We start from the raw sequence: 16,073 nt of genomic DNA, 5'->3' as shown, positions 1-16,073 counted from the left end.
GCCTTCTCCGAACGTTTCTAGGGTTCTTAGGGCAGAGGTTAGGAACTTCTTCTGTCCCTTGTTCGGGAGGTAGAGGTTCGCCAGGGTGATTTTCGATTCGCCTATTTTCCCTTTGATGAAAAGGTATCTGCCTTCCGCGTCCTTTATCTCCGCCTCCAGATGGAACTGAGTGTCCGCCGAGAGTAGGATGGCCACTTCCTTGGATTTGTTCAAGGGGTTGTGGGCGAAGTGTCCAGTGGGATAGTATCTGTCGGAGAACCTAGGGGCCTGGGGCGCGTGGAAGTGGGTTTCCTGGAAGAAGGCAACCGACACCCCCAGCGCCCTGATCTCCCGTAGGGCTCTGGCCCACTTGTGTGGGGAGTTGAGGCCCCTTGCGTTGATCGTGTAGAGGTTGATGGTGTTGCTGTCCTTTCTGCCTGCGCCGGGGGCGCGGGGAGCGCGGGGGGGCGAACCCATGCCGCTGGGTCTCCCTCGGACCCGGGTTGGGTGGTGTTAAGGGAGAGGAAGGGAGGGAGCAGTGGAGTGGGGTGTGTGGGTTAGTGAGTGTGATTGGGTCGCTAAGGCGACAGTAGGTAGGGGGTAATGTGCCGCTGGGAGGCGGAGGTCCGGGGACGTTGTCCCGTGTGTCCGCCTCACAGGTTTGTTGGCAGTGCACCCGTGGGGTTGGTGGCGCCGGGTGAGGGGTGGTCGCCCACTAGTGACTTCCCGGTGAGAGGTGGGTCACAGTCGGCCCTCATCCGTCTCCTGCTGCCCAGTAGCTCTGTGGTGGAAATTGATGTGGCACCCATGGAGGGTAGGATCATAGGAGGGAGCGGAAACGGTCTGTGTAGTGTGTGAGCAGGCGTCCGCTTGATGGTTTGTCTCGTGCCTCGAGCGGCGTGAGAGTGGGGTGGGGCGAGGTGGGGACTTTCGGCTACATCAGTATAACATATATCCTTAGACAGTAGCATTCCCAGGAAGAATTTAAGTAACATTTTAAACAATACAAACAATTCAAACATTTCAGGCAGTTTATGCTAGGCGAGCAGATTGAACAGATTAAGCACATCAAGCATGCCCATACAGAGTGATGTCGGGTGGTGAGATGGCCCTCCGTCGTCGGTCAGTTGGGGTGTGCGTCGTGGGGGGCGTGTCCTGTCAGAGAGTATCCAGTCGGGTATGAGGGGGAGGAGGGGAGGGGGAAACGTGTGCCTATTCGCCTCTTACCCTTTGGGTTTTCGCCTTGACACTATGTTAGCTTAGGCTGTCTCGTGTTGGTAGAGTTATGACTTACGTCGGTGCGTCTGCCTTTCGTGTGTGTCTTGTGGGTGTCTAGGTGTCTCTAGTGTGGTCGTCTTGAGCCCGTTGCTTTGTACGTACAGTGTCGTCTGCGTGTCCCTGTATGCTCCTGTGTGGTCTGCCTGCCCACCCTGGTGTCAGCTTAGTCGTTCGTTTGCACTGTGTGGTGTTGTTCCAGGCCTCTCGTCAGGCAGGGTCAGTTGTCTCGTATCGGTGAACAAACCTAGAGCTGTTGTTTGGGCAAATGTTACATTTTCAAGAAAGTACATAGGTTAAGACAGAGATAAAAAACATTGGCATTAGCAGTGTGACATTGAAACCATTGCGACTCAAGGTGTCGGTGTCCTGTCCCCCTAGTGTCAGTGTTCCTTAAAGTGTGTGCAAAAGTGTGGTGAGTGGATGTGTGTCATGCTATTGTAGGTCTATGTAGCAAAGGGTGAGTAGGTTGTTGTTGCTGTGTGTTGTGTCTCATGGGGTGTGTGTGTGATTAGTGGTGTGTTTGCAGTGTCCATGATCCCCTGTAATATACTTGCACCGTTGGTCACATTCTCCCATCGCATTCTACGAGAGGGTGTTCAGAGCGATGTTAGAGCAGCAGTCCACGGAAGTCCAGGAATGCACCGGGTAGGGGCTCCGGCGTGAAAATGGGACTCAGTCTCCGGGTGTTTGTGCCCCAGCCCGCCATGGGGGGTGTGGGAAGAGCCAGTATTGGCAATGGTAGGGCAATGGGCCGTCTAGAGGTGCTCGGTGCGGTGAGTCAGACGCCCCCCTGTTGCAGGGCCCAATTGGGCATTGGTGAGATCATCGGGGCAGTCCAGGTGGGGTGGTGGAGCAGGATGAAGTCCAGTGTCCAGAGGGTCATGCAGAGAATGCATGGGGGGGGGGTTGGTCAGAATGAAAAAGTCTTGGAAGTGGGGTGGGGGGGGTACTTTGATGTCTAACGAAGGTGGGTAGGTCGGATCCATTGATGCGTAGCTCAATCCTTGATCTTGAGTGGTAGGGAGTAGGTAGTGTCCCCTTTATTCCTCAGGTGCTGCTTGCTGGGGGCACCTCTTTCATATTAAATGCACCAACACTTATTATATATCATTTTATTCAGGGGAAACAGGGCTTTCGTTTAACATCAAATATTTAGGTATGGAACATAATTTAATACGAAAAAAATATAAAAAAATGGGAGAAAATAAGATTTTTTTAAAATTGTTTTAGTTCTACGTGACATTTTAACTGTGAATGTCAAAATACTGTTCGCTTTTACTGCAATACAATACACATATTTGTATTCAGCGATGTCTCACGTGTAAAACAGTACCCCCTATGTACAGGTTTTATGGTGTTTTGGGAAGTTACAGGGCCAAATATAGCGTGTTACATATTTCAGTTTTTTCACATTGAAATTCGCCAGATTGGTTATGTTGCCTTTGATACCATATGGTAGCCCAGGAATAAGAATTACCCCCATGATGGAATACCATTTGCAAAAGTAGACAACCCAAGGTATTGCAAATGGAGTATGTCCAGTCTTTTTTAGTAGCCACTTGGTCACAAACACTGGCCAAAGTTAGTGTTAATATTTGAAAATGCAAAAAACTAATTTGAACGCAAATTTTGGCCAGTGTTTGTGACTAAGTGGCTACTAAAAAAGACTGAACATACCCTATTTGCAATACCCTGGGTTGTCTGCTATTGCAAATGGTATGCCATCATGGGGATAATTTTCATTCCTGGGCTACCATACGGTCTCAAAGGCAACCTGGCGAATTTTAATGTGAAAAAACTGAAACGCAAACCTTATATTTGACTCTCTAACTTTTGAAAACACCATAAAACCTGTAAATGAGGGGTACTGTTCTACTCAGGAGACTTCGCTGAACACAAATATTAGTGTTTCAAAACAGTAAAACGTATCACAACAATTATATCGTCAGTGTAAGTGCCATTTGTGTGTGAAAAAAAAAGTCACAAAAAAAATGCAAAAAATGTCACTGACGATATCGTCGTTGTAATATATTTTACTGTTTTGAAACACTAATATTTGTGTTCAGCGAAGTCTTCCGAGTAAAACAGTGCCCCCCATGTACAGGTTTTATGGTGTCTTGGAAAGTTACAGGGTTAAATATAGTGCTAGAAAATTTAATTCCCTGAACTTTCGGCCTGGGTTGGCAGGCAGGTCCTGCAAATTGTAATTAACGAAATGACCTAATTATGTAAAATTATTACATAAATATATACGTAGAATTATTTTTTATATATATATATATATATATATATATATATATATATATATATATGTATATAATTTTTTTTATTATTTTTATTTATATATAGGTATATATATATTGTCACGTTTAACATTTGTTATGAAGGAACACAACTGCAGATTTCTTAGAGCTTGAATATTTATTAGAACAATTAGAAGATATTGTGACTTTAAGTCCAGAATTACAGGCACTGTAGCTTTAAATAATAAACGGTTGCTTAAGTCCAGAATTACAGGCACTGTAGCTTTAAATAATAAACGGTTGCTTAAGTCCAGAATTACAGGCACTGTAGCTTTAAATAATAAACGGTTGCTTAAGTCCAGAATTACAGGCACTGTAGCTTTAAATAATAAACGGTTGCTTAAGTCCAGAATTACAGGCACTGTAGCTTTAAATAATAAACGGTTGCTTAAGTCCAGAATTACAAGCACTGTAGCTTTAAATAATAAACGATTGCAATTAGCAGGTTCTGAATCATTTAGAGTCTGTTTGTTGAGTTAACAAGTTAGGTGATAAGCAATTACGATAGTTTGTTCGATTAGCATTTATCTGAAGCAAGACGGGTGAAGCTAACTTGAATAGTGGATAGGTTGAAGATAGCTGTAGCTGGGTTGGTTGATAATAAGACTTTGGTAACAGGCAATAAAGGCTTTAGATATGTAACTCTTATCACAGAGGTTTAATGTTACTTAGCTTCCGGTAAAGAGAAAACAGGTTCCCTAGTTCTCCTCAGAGGCGGTTATATCCAATGATATGTGTGTAGAGAGTTCAGGCTTTAGTCGAGGATGAGGAGAGGTGAAGGGGACGTGAGTAGTCTTCCAGTCCGGTCCGGTAATAGATGGCTTTCACAGAGAAGTTTGTAGCCGGTTCGTGAGTGCGGTACGTAGTTCAATAATCCAGCATCGATCAGCTGGTGCGGTCGCATTAAGTAAGGAGACCGTGTCATAAGGGGGTGTGGCTAAGCTCCGTGGAACCCGGAAGTAAGAGGATACCAGAATTAAGGCATGACATATATATATATAGTGATATATACGTATATACTTATGTATATAAATATATATATTTATTCGTTCTACATGTATTTTGATATCAATATATATATAATTTTAAAATACAGTTAGAACGAAATGACGCATGTTTATATATTTTTATCTATTTATTTTTTATTTTTTTATTTTATTTTTTAACATATTTATATATTTATTTTTTATTATATATAAATATATATATATATAATGAAAATTATATCTATATTTAATCAATATCATTGTACGTGTATTTTGATTATATATATATATATATATATATATATAATTATGTATATATTAAAATACACGTAGACAGTGTATGTATATTTATGTGTATATATATACTTCGATCATATATATAATAAATGTATATATTATTTATTTTTACACTGTTTTAACATCTTTTAATTTTATTTTCAGGCAGCAAGGGGAGTACGGACGGCTATGCGATCACATGGCCCTGGGGGGCCGAAGAGGACAGAGGGGGACTCCCTGGGCTCCCAGGTAAGTCCCCCATACCGCGATCGCCGGCGTGGGATCGCCGGCGTGGGATCGCCGGCGACCGGGTAAGTACATTAGATCGCAGGGCGTTCTATGCCGTCCTGGGGCGTTTAGAGCCACCAAAATAAGGACGGCATAGAATGTCCTGCGGTCTTAAGGGGTTAATGAAAAGAAATCAGGAACAGTGCCAAACAAAGATAGTGGTGAATGTGGGTACTGCACGAGGGCAATTCAACTAAGGAGTGTCGTGACATACACACAGTTATACAGACAAACACACAGTCACAATCACAGCTGCACAGTGGCGGATCTAGACTTTGTGAGGCCTTAGGCGAAACTCAAACATGAGGCCCCCACTAACACCTAAAGTTAAAAATAGGGGTTGCATTGTGTGTATAAGGTGCTGTCGTTGTATTTAAGGACAAGCTTGCAGCGCTAGATACAGAGAGCTAGTCTCTGTATTCATTGTTCAGAGGCTTGCTGTGTTGCGGCTCCTGTGCCGCTGCATTGTGATCTCTCTGACTATAGTTATAGCATAATATGCAAACTAACTTAATTTGCAATAAACTAATTTAATTAGCAATTATGCCAATCGTTTATACATGACTGAGGGGTATGGTTACATAGCCTTGCAGCCGTGTATACATAAGTGCCGGAATATGTATATATGAGTGTTTCTGGCATTGTCTACCTATGTGTGACAGGGTTTGGGGTGAGTGTTGCACAGTTGGAGTACAGGATTGTAAGGGTTTATGTAATAAGGTGAGTGTGGCAGGGTGAAGGGGGTGAGTGGGACAGACTGATAGAGGATGAGTGACAGGGTTGGGAGGTGAGTGTGACAGTGCAAGAGAAGATGAGTCTGACAGGGTTGATGGGGGGTTAATGCGATAGGGTAGGTGTGGCAAAGCAAGGATTTTGGTATGGTTGCAGTGGGTGAGAGTGATAGGATTAGGAGGGGTTATGTGAGTTTGGCTGGGTTTAGGGGCGACAGTGTGTGGGGACTGAAAGTGTTTGGGAATGGTGATAGTGTATGGTAGGGTGGTAGGGTGGCAGAGGGTGAAAGCGTGGCTGGGACAGAGGGTGGTAGGGTGGCTGGGACAGAGGGTGGTAGGGTGGCTGTGGCAAAGGTGGTAGGGTGGCTGGGGCAGAGGGTGGTAGGAGGAAAGTGACAGGGAAGTGGGGTGGAAGGAGGGCAGAGGGTGGCTGGAGCAGTAGGGTGCTGGGGTGGCTGGGGCAGTAGGGTGGAAGAGTGGCTGGGGCAGTGGGGTGGCTGGGGCAGTGGGGTGGCTGGGGCAGTAGGGTGGTAGGGTGGCTGGGGCAGTGGGGTGGTAGGGTGGCATGGGCAGTAGGGTGGCATGGGCAGTAGGGTGGCTGGGGCAGAGGGTGGTGGTGTGGCTGGGGCAGAGGGTGGTAGGAGGGCATGGTGGCATAAGTACCTTTTTAACTTTTTCCCTAGTGGTCCAGTGGGCAGGCCAGGCAGTATCCCTGGTGGTCCGGTGGGCTCCCTTTACGGTCTGCAGCTCCGCCGGGTGCAGAGCTGCAGACCACGTGGTAAGTTTAGTCTCACGATCTCAGCCAGTCAGAGCGTTGCCGTGGTAACCCGCGGCAACGCTCTGATTGGCTGAGATCGCAAGACCCACTCAGTCTGCAGCTCTGCACTGGGCGGAGCTGCAGACAGGCTGGCTCTCTCCCGGGCAGGCATTGGAGGGGCCTTGCATCCGGCGGCAAGCCGCCGGGCCACCTCCTGTGTCAGGTCCTCGGTCCCCTGACCTGTCACACTGCCCTAAGGCGGTTTAGGCGGCCGCGAGGCCCCCATCGGCGCGAGGCCTTAGGCGGCCGCCTAAATCGCCTAATTAGAGAGCCGCCTCTGCAGCTGCATATTACATAGGGAGAAGATATACAACACTGTAATCCAGGGAAGGATGAATATTATTCTTAATATGAGATAAGTAAAATATTGATACAACAAACAAACCGGGTATAATGTAATAAATAATTAACTGGAAATAATCCTTTAATATAATATAGAGCATGGCCTGGTGTTTAGCATGTTTGTATCCTTAATTTTAAACCTTGTCATATAACTATACAGTAACTCTAATTTTATAGAAATCTAACTCTTATTTTAAAAATAGTTTTGCATTATAGATACACATTAAATCATGTCTTATATGAAAAAAATGCCACCTGAATCCTACATTAACGGTTAGTGAAAATGTTTGCTCCACAAAGCCAGGTAACTCTAAAGCTAGCCCTAATTAAATTAATATTCTAAGTACCATAGCCACTGCAGTGTCACTATAGAGGTCATGGTGCTGCTATCCCCTCAAGCTGCTTTCCAAGATTTTGACAAGTTAACTTTTTTCTTCTTAATTCGGTTTGGCAACTTACCTGATCACTACCTTCATTGAAAGCCGGAAGCTCCATGCAGCAACCAGCTTATTGGCTGAGGTATTAGTGAACTGCTTTCCTTGTTAGCTTAGCTCTGCACTGCTTCCAGCTCTCATTGAGATAGAGACTAGTGCCTGGTGGACCCAAAGTGAGCTGTCAAACCATTAACAAATGGTTCGACTACATATAGTGAGGGGCCACCAGGGTGTGTAGTAGTTTTGGTACTTATAGTGTTCTTTTAAAGTGTATATATACATAGATTTATGTAACACAAAAAAATGCTGAATCTTGTGTCAGGGGGAACTAATATCATAATGAGGTTATGGATTCATCATTTGCTTTCATTAACAAATGACTGGGCAGTGCTCTAAACTGGCAAGAAATCTGGGAACAATTTGGGAACAATTCTGAAACACTGGGAAAATTAGACAACTGGAAAAATATATTTGTGTAAACAAGCAATAGACTGGCAATGAGTTTATGAACATTCTAGAAATAAAAATAATGAACATTTGAATAACACCAGGTTAGCACAAGTCTGAAAACCAGGAAAAGTCAGGGAAATTGGATATAAATGTATGGGTTATCAATAAGTTGGGTAAGGTCACTCACTGGTGCAGATTATATAAGTAGCACATTTCTGGCGATGATTACTGAATTGAATTTAAAGACTGCCCAATTCCCAAAGTCATACTTCACAGTTTTGGTGAGTTATCACCAACTGCTTGGGGAGAATCTCTAAAAACAATTATTATTATTATTATTATTATTATTATTATTTTTACTATTTATAAAGCACCAACAAGTTCTGTAGTGCTGAACAATGGTGGACTAACAGACACGTATTTGTAACCAGACAAGTTTGACGCACAGGAACAGAGGGATCGAGGGCCCTGCGCAATGAGCTTACATGCTAGAGGGAGTGGGGTATAGCAACACAAACGGTAGGGTAATGGAAGAAAAGTAGATTTCTAGGATAGTATTCATTGAGGGCTTAGTGTTTTGAAAAATAAATAAATAATAAATTAATAAAAACACTGACTAAAGTTTTACCGAATGCTGCTATCAAATGCAATCGAGTTGTGTTGTTGCCCAGAGTGTGCCTGGAGTGTAATGAATGGCTTCTGTAAGGCTGTGCTCCATAGGGCAAACATTTAGTGAACACATATAGGCTCTCACAGTACATTCATTTGACAGCTGGGCTCAGTACTGAACTCATTGGGAAACCAAATGTCATTATTCTTCATGGATCAGTTAAAAAAATTAGTTGACTGTTTCTTTATTGTGACTCGACACTACAGATCTGTAAATAATCAAAAGCTGCAAAGAGTATAAAAAACATGTAGGTAGTTAAAATCAGCCGCACAGATTCAGTGGTGAAATTCCTGTATCCTGATCCTTGTTAACTCTACACCCTGTGTGTGAGTCACTCTCTAATTGCTTTTGTTATGAAAGGACTGAATGTAAGACTTCTGTAAACAGTTTAATACTTTGACAACCATTCCAGTTTAATGGTCTGTGCAAATAGGTTTATTTTTAGCTATAAATGTAGCAGAAAGAGGCAATGCTAAACATGGCTAAGTCTGTATAGCTCTGGGAATGAAGATTTGGCATTCACAAAAAGAGTTTTTTTCTTCTTTTTTTAAATTGATGATTTAAAAACTAGTTTGCAGACACAAAGCTTGATTAAGTTGTGTACTGCAAACAGAATTATGGCTATAAAATCGTGAAGTGCTTAGTCAGTAGCATAATGTGTGTGTGTGAGTGTATGGATGTTAGTATGGGTGTGTATATGGATTTCAGTATGTGTGTATGAATGTTTGTGCATGTTTATGGATATTTGTGTCTATATGAATGTAAGTGTGCATGTATATAAGTGTGAGTGTGTGTTTGTAATTTCCTTTTAAAAATGGTGTTAGGGTGTTCGATAACTTAGGTATGTCTCTGTCTCTAGTTTGCCTCTGTACTCTTTATGATGCATGTTAATTTGCTAAGTGGTTTCTATTAATGGGAAATTCCAAGGACTAAAACAAAGCATGTTCCTTTCGTAGCTTTTTATAGTTTTTGCCTATATACCATTTATAATACATTACCTATATAATGCATTAAAAAGAATGAGTTAGCTCCTGTGTGGAGTCTTCCATTAATTCAAGAGTATGAAGGAGACCACCAGCTTCTGCAGAACTCCAGGTCCCATGATGCTTTGCTAGTCTGGTAAGGAAGTTGTAGTTTCACCACAATCACAGATGTTAATCCAGTGGTTCTTAACACCTGGACCTGGTTCATATATGGGGTTTCCTGACATTTTAGTGGGTCTCCACTGACAATAACAAGGACATCAAATCTACGTAGCTATATTTGAAGCTTGTACATTTTCTTGTGCTGTATAAAGAAGCAATGAAATCGGCTTTCGTTAGACTAGCTGAATATCTAAAGCATCAGCAATTGTGGGTACAATTACAGGCTCATGATGGCCAAAAGCACAGAAATTTCTTATAAACCTGTCAGTCTATTCTTGTTCTGAGAAATGAAGGCTATTCGATGCGCTAGATTTGGTGATATATACAGGGTGAAGGGACCTTGAATAAGAAATGCTTTCACCCCATTTTGTCAAACCCTGTGAACAGCACTTGACTGGAGCCAATTTCCTTCTTTAACAGGGCCCAAAGCACAACTTCACATTCTGCAAGAACTATTTAGAGAAGAAGCAGTAAGCTGGTATTCTGTCTTTAATGGAGTGGCCAGCACAGTCACCAGATTTGAACTCTATTGAGCTGTTATGGCAGCAGCTTGACCTTATGGTACGTAAGAACTGCCTATCAAGCCAATCCAACTTGTAGGATCTCAATGGACAAGTGAAGAACAACTCTAGAAGCCAATTCCAGGACAAGTACACATATACCAATGTGATGCACTATCCCTGGTAATGTTCTGCATAGGTCTCAACCCCCTCAGCTAAAACATAAAGAGTGGAAATAGATATAGAGTCCTACCACTAGCCACCTCCTCTTCATGGATGACATCAAGCTGTATGCCAAGAGTGAGCAGGACATCAACTCATTGATCCAACTAAGTAGGATACACAGCAAAGATATTGTATTTTCGTGTGGATTAGATAAATGTTGATTGATGAATGAATGTGGGTGGATGATGAGATGGAAGCTGTTCAGGACTGAAGGAGTTGGAGTGCCAGAAGGCCAGACAGGCCAAATAGGAGATGTAGAGAACAGATACATATACCTGGGGATACCACAAAAACATGGCAACCATGAGGAAGGGGCATGTAGGACAGTAACATCCAAGTACCTCCAGAGAATCAGCCAGTTCTTGACGTTCAGATACCCAGCTGTAAATAATCAGATACCCAGTTGTAAATAATAACTAGCCAGGAGAAGAGGCTAGATATCGAGACCCAGAAACTGCACACTATGAATGTAGGATTCCACCTGAACGCCAGCACACAGGGACTGTACACCAACCTTAAGGAAGGAGGCTGGAGCTTGATGCGTCAGTTCTCTGAAACAAGGCCACAGTTCTACAAAATTGTACAAAACACAGAGCATCCACAACTACATCACAAAGATGGCTTTCAAAGATTAACTGCTAAGGGAATGCTTGAGGCAACAACGTATAAAGAAGGTTCAATGGCAAGACAAACCACTCCATTATGTACCATCGGCAGATAGTGGATGCTGCTCACGTTATGAAATCATATCAGTGGTTAGAGAGACAGCACTAAGGCACTAATCCTAGCAGCACAGGAACAGGCACTCGGCACAAGATCAATAGAAACTGTGGGCTACCACACCAGACAGGAATCAAGGTGCAGACTGTGTAAAGAGGCCTCTCAGACAATCCAGCACATAGTAGCCAGATCCAAGATGTTAGCAGGGATGTTATACACTGAGAGGCAAAACCAATTTGCTGGGATTGTTTACCAAAACATCTGCGCAGACTATGGGCTGGACCTGCCTAAGTCCAGATTGGAAGTGCCACAAATGGTAGTTGAGACTGACAGGGCTAAGGTACTATGGAATTTTCAGAGCCATACACACAAGGTTGGAGGTTACATGCCAACCAATCCAACACAGTGGTTTTAGACAATGGAAGGAATGGAAGACTGAATTGGTGGTGGATGTGGCAATACTCAGTGACTAAAACATCAAGATGAAGGAACATGAGCAAGTGACCAAAATCAAGGACTGAAAGAGAAGCTAAAAAGGATTTGTAAAGGGAAGGCAGTAGAAGTGCAAGGCTGTAACCTCCAAGTTAAGAGAGTATATTCAGCAGATTTCAGGTGGGTCATCTGATATATCTTTCTTAAAGAGTACAGTTCTAAAAACAGCTAATATACTGCACAGAATCAATCTATATTATGTACATTAGCCTGTGAATGTGGTGCTCTGTGAATGTGGTAAGCTTGGTGCCATCAGAGATGGTGCAAGGATTTTTGGCCTCTGTATATGTCTTTCTCTCCTTTCTCAGCCCATCTGTTTGTCTCTTTCGCCCTATATTCCCATCTATATTTCTCTTTTTACCTCCATCCCTACTGTGTGTCTCTTTCTCCCTAGCCCCTGTGTGTTTCTCCCCCCAATTCCCTTCATGTGCCTCTTTCTCTCCTTCCCCAGTGGCTATGCGTGTCTCTTCCTCCCAGCCCCTCTGTGTATCTCTTTGTCAGGATTACAAGTTGATTCAGCACGCAGTACTGTGTCACACCTAGGACTAGGGATAACATATAACCGGACCTTAGAATGGCCGGACTTAACGTCTCCAAGAATAGTTAAAATACTTGTCAGAGACAGAGAATCAGACACAAAAAAGAGGGGAAGTCAAAACAAAGCCAAAGTCAAATACCAGAAAATCAAGATCAGGAATACACTCTCGGATAAACATAGGCATGAAACCACGACAGGGCAATGAGCAAGAGGAGAGCTGGGTTTAAATACCCCTCCTGTGGATCTGATTGGTTGTAACCGGCCTTTGACCCCAAAGGCAATTACCAGGTTTACATGAGCATGATTGCTGCTCGGCACAACTTTTCCTGTCAGGACAGTAATGTTGCTCAGCACAACTTTTCCTGTCAAGACAGTAATGTTGCTCGGCACAACTTTTCCTGTCAGGACAGTAAATGCCATTAACCACATTTTTATGTGCGGATGAGTACGTGACACTCTTCCCTCCAAGCCTGTATGCATAACTCTTTTTTTTCTCCCCCCATGTGTCTCTTTCTCCCCCATCCCATCTGTGTGTCTCTTTCCCCCATAAGCCTCTCCTGCCAGCCCCTGTATCACTTTCCCCCAAGCCACTTTGTGTGTCTCTTTTTTTCTCCCGTTCCTCAGCCTCTCTGTCTTTCTTTGTTACCTATGTGTGTCTCATTCTCCATGTAGTCCCTCTGTGTGTATTCCCCCTTTTGTATGTCTCTCCCATCCCCCAATTCCACTACTGGCATACCTTTTTACATTCCTGTGTAGTGTGGCCAAACGCACTGCGGTAGACAGAAAGTTGTTCATTACTCCCAGTGAATAACTTCCTGTCAGACAGGGTAGAGAATACAGAAGATCCAATCCTGTGATCCGCTTGGCCGTGCTACATGAAGTGAATGTCATAAAGGGGAGCGCTGTGCGCTCTCCTCCTGCTGGTCACCCGGACTGTAGGACATTGCAGCCCTCAGGCCAGTGTAACCTAAGACGGCCGCCTCTGTCACCTTATGTTTGCTGGCCCTTGGTGTACTCTGAATATTGTGTAAATGGTGCTCTCTTAATGTGGTTTGAATGCTGTTCAGTCAATATTAGTGTTAATGGTGTGGTGTGAATGGTGTTCTATGAATACTATTGTTTCCCCACGGCAGGAGCAACTGACTACATTGCTGATATTATAGACCACTTCCATCAACAAAAATTTGAGTCACTGCTCGAAATAGTATAAATGTGCCTTCCTGCTTGCACAACAGTGTAAAGACATACACCGACACATTATAGACTGCATCACTGTATAATGCATATAAATGAAATATTTATCCAGAGTACTGGATACTGCAATTCCAACCCAGTAAAATATATTATTTGAATTTTTCCTTAAAAATAGCATCCCTGAGGTGGAGTCAGAAACAGGGAGAAGTTTGCAGCAGTGCTCTATACAACAAGGCACGCTATGTGCTATGTGTGTAGCTGCTGCTGTGGACCTTTAGGTGATGTTCATAAAGAGAAACAGCTGTTTGTTCCACAGTGATGTGGGAAACATTTAAAGGGCATCTCCACTGAAACACCCACTTTTACAGCACTAACAATGATTGCCTTAAGACAAACTGAAAAGTGCATGTATCTATAAGAAAATTCCAATATTAGTGATAGGATAGGTGTGCCAACAAGACAGGCACCTTTAGGCAGCTGCCTACAGGCAATACAGACCGTGCATCAGGAGGATGGAAATGTATTATCTTGCCCTTTTACCGGTTCCTGATCGTCAAAGACTTATACACAACACCACTAGTTTCCTCACAGTTATTTTGCAATGATTGCTTTAATGAATTTAATCTGAAGGTGTTTTAAGTAAATGTGTGAGAAATAATCAACTGAATAACAATGCAAAACTAACAAACATATCATAGAATATTAAGGGAGTGCGTGTATGAGGACCTCAGCAGTTGTAAATGAAACTCATAATTTATAAATTATTCAGTACATGTTATCAAAGAACAACTGAACAAGTGGTATAATTTATGTACAAAGCTTCTTCTACCTTCTCGATTGTTCCGTAAGATAAAGCCCAAGCATGCCTTATTTTGTTTCAATTCTCATGCTTGTTATATAATTTGTAAAACTGGTTACTAATTGCATACCTTACAACATTTCTCGTGGCTAGAAGGGGACATTTTGTTTAGAGGGAGTGGCTTAATGTGTGGTAGAGGGTGGGACATTATTTTAAGTGACTTCATCGCCTGCTCATGGCTATTTTTAGAACTTGGTTGCTTAGGATAATAAGCAAGTATTGTATTTATGCAAACAATAAGCACTTTGATACACTGTAATCCATAAAATGAGGGGAAGGAATTGATAACAGTATAAAAAAATCAAGCAGTGGTCTGTAGGAATCCAACCACGGGCATCACATTTGTGATACTATATGGGAGATTAGTAAATGAGTGTATGTTTTAATCGAATACCACAGGACTACTGTTTAACATCCCAAGGTCTTGGCTGTGGTATGTTGGCATTTTCATCTTTGAATGAACGTGCAAGGTATTCCCAATAATTTTCACTTTACATGTGCTCACTTTAATATAAAAATATAGTGTCAGTGGGATGTCTAATCCTCCCCACTTATACGAAGAATTGCAAGTCCCACCTAGTACCATGCCTTGCAGAGTAAAAAAGACTAATCTCTGGATTTTTTATCATTTGCTTAACTTCTGCAACGGGAAGAGGGCTGAGATTTCTCAGACAATCATGTATCCCCCTTTATTTTAATTTTTTTGTCAGTCTTTATTTAGCAAGGTTTTCAAAAACACTATGTGATCAACAGAGATATCCAGAGCAAGGGAAAGAAAAAAGTAGAATGACAAACGTGTGCTGCAAAATGTAAAACAGTGTGCTAACCGAGAAAAGATATTAAATGGCCGTATTATCAAAGTTTTACATAAATAGTTGGAATATAGAATATAGTGGGAATGCTTTGCATGTGCCACAAATCCTTACCAGCAGGGTTTTATGGAATGTATGGTTGTAGCTTCTATTACATGCTGGATAGGTTTATTCATGCTTATTCAAGAATGCAGCTATTTGTGGTCATGCAGGTACTTGGCTGCTGTATAAACTCTCTCATGGAAAAGGCAGTCTATACAAGTCAAGCGACAAGGTATCTGTGGTGCTATTATAGGAACACTCCTGGCACCATAATAACTTAATCTAAATGAAATTGTTATGGTGCCAGGAAGCACTGGCGCACTCTTACCTCAAGGGGTCAAACAGCTCCTGAACAGTTTAACTTCAAAGTTGCCTCCGGCACCAATCTCCGCTCCCTCCCAGGTGGTATTCAGCTTCTAAAATTTTACTTTCATGGTGTGGATTGTCAACGGGCAGAGGCACCGTGGTCATCTGACTCTCTTAGCCAATCAGTGACTCCCTATTCACAAAGCTGAATTGGAAAAAGTAAGTTTCATTAAAAGTCTGTTTTGTGAATGAGGAGTCACTGACTGACTGACTGAGCGTCAGCTGACCGTTTTCAGCCAATTAACGGTGCCAATGCCTGGCGACACTCAGAGATTCTGGAAACTGAAATTTCAGATGCCGGATGTCACCTGGGGTAAGCTGAGATCGGCGCTGGAGTCAGCTTTTGGGTTAAACCATTCGAGAGCGGTGTATCCCCTTGAGGTACGAGTGCACTGGGAGCCTAATAGTGCCATAACAACTTATATGAAGTTGTTATGTTGCCTTAAAGAGACTAAACTGTCCAATTAAATAATGCGTGAACCTAACAAAACTGGGATACTTGATATGACATGATGGAAGACTAAGCATTCTGTTGCCATACAATATAACTAAATCCTCATTATATATAATAAATAAATTGTTCCCCCCCCCCCCTTAGATTTAGTATATAAATAGCTTGCTTTAGA

The 16,073-nt window shown here is 42.7% G+C and overlaps 1 protein-coding gene across 1 annotated transcript in view; it reads right to left on the bottom strand.

The window, feature by feature from the left end:
* SHROOM3 (shroom family member 3) overlaps positions 1 to 16,073 on the bottom strand; it is a 397,699-nt gene that overhangs the window by 228,122 nt on the left and 153,504 nt on the right. The gene's annotated exons all lie outside the window — the stretch shown is intronic.

The sequence above is a fragment of the Pelobates fuscus genome, chromosome 6, assembly GCF_036172605.1.
Source record: "Pelobates fuscus isolate aPelFus1 chromosome 6, aPelFus1.pri, whole genome shotgun sequence".
NCBI classification, from domain to species: domain Eukaryota; kingdom Metazoa; phylum Chordata; class Amphibia; order Anura; family Pelobatidae; genus Pelobates; species Pelobates fuscus.
This window is presented reverse-complemented; position numbering and strand designations above follow the sequence as displayed.